We start from the raw sequence: 4954 nt of genomic DNA, 5'->3' as shown, positions 1-4954 counted from the left end.
TTGAGAGCCTAAAGTGTGTGTAGCAATTTCTATCCCACTGGGAAACCTTGGAACATTGTTCAGAGACCTGTAGGGTCCCACCCAGAATCCTCCATCACCAGAGGATGCACAGGAAGGCCCGTGTAGATCTATTTGGGCCCTTCTCTGTGACCCCCAAAGTGTCCTGGAGTGAGCTGCGCTCCACCTCATGGGCCAAAAGTGCACACAGTGATTTCTATCCCACAGAGAAGTTTTGGTGCATCACTTGGAGACTGGTAGGGCCCTGCTCAGTGTCCCTCATCATCTGAGGACCAAAGGGAAGTTCCCTTTAGGCCCATTTTGGCCCTGCTCAGTGACCCTGAGTGGCTGGGATAAACCTGGTAAGGTCTGTTTAAAGATGTCCACTCAACTGGAGAAACTCCCTGCTCTAGGGAAAGATATTCTCAACCTTAGAAACAACTGAGACCTTGACTTCAGTTTCTCTAAGGGGATATAAGAAAGTGACAAAACAAAAGAGCAAAATGCAGTCCCAAACCTCCAGCCCATCCCAAATAAGCCTAAAAGATATGCACATGGAAGAAAATGTAAGCCATATACCTGAAACTCCTGAAATGATAGTGATGAAGTAAAGAAACAACTGTTTGAGCTATAAAAGAACTCAGATCAGAAATAATCTCCCAGGTAAAAGCAGAAATAATAAATATAATGAAACAAATGCTGAAAACATATAAAGAAGACATAGCTAAAAAATTAGAAGAACAATGCAAAAAGATGGAAAGCTTGAATAAACAATTTAACAAACAAACAATGCATGAAAACAGATTCAAAGAGATATACAGGAAATCAAAAATTTCACTGAAAGTTAGCAAAACTGCCTCAATGAAAGTGAAGATAGACTTTCAGACCTCAAAGGAAAGATTGCAGCTAGTTGACAGGAGAGGAAAGATCTTTTAAAAATAATAAGGAATCAAGAAATGACAATTCAACAGCTGCATGATGATGCAAAGAAAAACAACATAAGATTGATAGGGATAAATGAAAAAGAAGATGACAACACAATGTGATATCAGGAGGCTATTTATAGAAGTAATAACTGAAATTTTCCTAAACATTAGAATGAAAACTGAGATACAGATCAGTGAAGCACATAGAACTCTAAATAGCCATAACCAAAATAAAGCTACACCCAGACATAAAATACTCAATATCCCACAAATCCAACATAAGAAAACAATATTAAAAGCTGTTAGAGAGAAGTGACAGATTATAAAGGAAAGCCTATCAGAATCACAGGAGACTTCTCAACACAAACATGAAGTCAAGAAGAGCCTGGAGTAAAGCATTTCAGATCCTAAAGGAAAACAACTTCCACCATAGATTGATGTCCTCTGCAAAACTGTCCTTTGAAATTGATGGAGAAATAACATACTTCCATGACAAAAACAGCTGGAGAACTTCATGACCACCAAACCAACACTGTAAAGAACACTGAAAAACATTCCATATAGCTATAGGAAAAATCTACTAAGCAAGGCAAATAATTAAACAGAGGGTAAAGGTAAAGAACCAACAGCAGAAACATAACTTGTCAAAAGTAAACCAATGTATATCAGTTATAACCAAAATGGCCTCAATTTACCAATTAAAAGAAACAGACAGGCAGCATGGATCAACATCCAAACCTATGATGAAAACAAGAAACCTATCCAATCCAAAAGGAATCTCACAGACTAAAAGTCAAAGGATGAAAAACAATACTTCTGGCAATAGGAACAGCCCCTCCACAAAAAACAGGGGGTTGCTATTCTGCTTGCAGACAATGTGAGCTTCAAACTAAGAATAATCTGAAGAGATAAAGAAGGTCACTACATACTAGTTAAGTTAAAAGAGGAAGAGATTGTTAAAAGTTAAAAAGTTAAAAGTTGAAGAGGAAGAGATAACAATGTTAAATATATATGCACCAATTTCCAGAGCATCCAGCTATATAAAGTAAATATTAGCAGAAATGAAAAATCAAATAAAAAATAACACAATTACAGGAGACCTTAAAATACCATTGACACAAAGGGATAGATCAGACAGAAAATCAGCAAAGAAATAACAGAACTGAATCACACCTGTGAACAAATGGACGTAGTGGATGTGGACAGAGTTTTCCACCCAACAGCAGAATACAAATTCTTCTTAGCACCATGTGGGATATTCTCTAAAATAGACCATATTATAGCTCACAGATCATGCTTAAGTAAAGGCAAAAGAATTGAAATTATCTCGTGCATGTTATCAGATCATAGTGCCATGAAACTAGAATTTAATGAAAAAGGAAATTGTGAAAACTTCACAAACTCATGGAAACTAAATAATAAGATTCTGAGCAATCAGTGGGTCATAGAGGAAATTAAAGAAGAAATTAAACAATATCTACAAGCAAATGAACATACAAATACAACTTACTGGAAATTGTGATGCAATGAAAGCCGTCCTCAGAGGAAAGTGTATTGCAGTGAATTGCCACATCAAGAAAACAGAATGAAGACAAATAAACAACCTGATGCTACACCTCAAACATCTTGAAAAAGAACAAGTCAAGACCAAAGACAAAAGAAAGGAGGAAATTATAAATATCAGAGGAGAAATTAATGCAACAGAGTCTAAGAAAACAATACAAAGAATCAGTGAATCAAAGAGTTGGTTAGTTGAAAGAATAAACAAAATTGATAAGCCCCTAGCCAAACTTATTTTAAAAAATTAAAGAAAAAACTCAAATTCATACAATAAGGAATGAAAAGCATGAAATCACTACAGACTCTGTGGAAATACAGATCATCTATACCTTCCTCAAAAGCCTCTACTTTCATAGGTTTGATAACACAGAAGAAATGGACAGATTCTTGGAAACAAATGAATTACCAAAGCTGGATGAGGAAGATGTAAAATTGCTTAATAGCCCAATTTCAAATAATGAAACTGAAAATATAATTAAAACCTTCCCAACAAAAAAGAGCCCAGTCTTGATGGGTTTACTGTAGAATTGCAGAAGAAATTCAGAGAAGACTTAATGCTGACAACCCTCAAACTCTTCAATGAAATTGAAAGTTATGCAATTCTCCCTAACGCATTCCTTCAAGCAAGTATTATCTGAATACCAAAACCAGGGAACGACTCAAAGAAGAGAACTACAGGCCAATCTCTCTATTGAACATACATGCAAAAAATCTCAATAAAATACTGGCAAACAGAACACAGCAAATCATCAAGAACATTATACAACATAACCAATTGGGATTCATCCCAGGAATGCAGAGATGGTTCAATATAGGCAAATCAATAAATGTAATCCACAATATCAATAAAGTCAAAGATAAGAAAAAACATGATCAATTCCATAGATGCAGAAAAAGCTTTTTGATAAGGTCCAACACTCATTCATGATAAAAACTCTACAGAAAATTAGGATAGATGGTCTTTACATCAATATGATAAAAGCCATCTATGACAAATCAACAGCCAGCATCATATTAAATGGCCAAAAACTGGAACCCTTTTCTCTAAAATCAGGAACAAGACGAGGATGTCCATTATCACCAGTAATATTCAATTTAGTGCTGGAAATACTAGTCAGAGCAATTAGACAAGAGTGAGAAATAAAAGGAGTAAGGATAGGAAAAGAAGAAGTCAAATTATCATTATTTGCAAATGACATGATTCTCAACATAAAAGGCCCCCAAAACTCCATTGAAAGACTCCTAGGTATGATAAATAAATTCAGTAATGTAGCTGGATACAAAGTCAACACTGAAAAATGAAAGCATTCCTATACATAAACAACAAACCCACAAAAAGAAATAAGAGAAAACACACCCTTCACAATAGCATCCAAAAAATGAAATACTTAGGAATCAATCTAACAAAAAAGTAAAAGTTCTATTCAGGAAAAATTATGATAACCTGAAAAAAGAAATTAAAGGGGATTTCAGAAAATGAAGACATTCCTCGTGCATGGTTAGGAAGAACAAATATTGTGAAAATGGCCATTCTTTCAAAACTTGTATACATATTTAATGCAATTCCAATCAAAATGCTGCAAGCATACTTCACAGATCTAGAGAAATGATTCCTAAAATTCATCTGGAACCAGAAGAGACCTAGAATATCAAATGCAAACCTGAGCAACAAAGGCAAGGCAGGATGCACCACAATCCCTGACTTGTTAACACTGCAAAGCCACTATAATAAAATTAGCTTGGTATTGGAATAAATACCAGACCTGAAGATCAATGGAATAGATTAAAATACAACTACAAATGCACTCAGCCACTTTATCTTTGGGCCAAAGGGGCCAAACACTTTCACTAGAAGAAAGACTGTCTCTTTAATAAGTGGTGCTGAAAAAACTGGCTATCCATATGTTGAAAATTAAAACTAGACCCATGCCTATTACCATGTACCAAACTAAAGTTAAAATGAATCAAAGATCTAAATATTAAAATAAAACAACTAAATCTGTTAAACTAGGTAAAAGCTAGGTAGAAATCTTAAAGATAGAGAGGCAGGCAGAGAATTCATGAACAAAAATCAAACCACATGGGAAATACTTCTCAGAAGCAATAACTGGGATCTCATCTTATTAAAAAATTTTTGCATGTCAAAAGAAATCTCCAGCAGAATAAAAAGGAAACCCACAAATTTTGAAAATATCTAAACCAAATGACTTCAGACAAAGGACTTCTGTATAGAACACATAAAGAATTTAAAAAATCAGACCCCTGAAATTCAAAGATCCAATCTGAAAATGGGCATGTGAGATGAACACACAGTTCTCAGATGAAGAAATACAAATGGCAAATAAATACTTGAAAAAATGTTTGGTATCATTAGTAAAATGAAATTAAAACCTCACTGAGATTCCATCTTACCCCAGAGAGATGGTCAGGATAAAGAAAACTATTAACAACAAATACTAGGGAGGGTGTGG

Source organism: Cavia porcellus, unplaced genomic scaffold (assembly GCF_034190915.1).
Source record: "Cavia porcellus strain 051 isolate PalLab524CR breed Dunkin Hartley unplaced genomic scaffold, mCavPor4.1 scaffold_3, whole genome shotgun sequence".
In the NCBI taxonomy this organism is placed as follows: domain Eukaryota; kingdom Metazoa; phylum Chordata; class Mammalia; order Rodentia; family Caviidae; genus Cavia; species Cavia porcellus.
Note: the sequence above shows the minus strand (reverse complement) of the source record.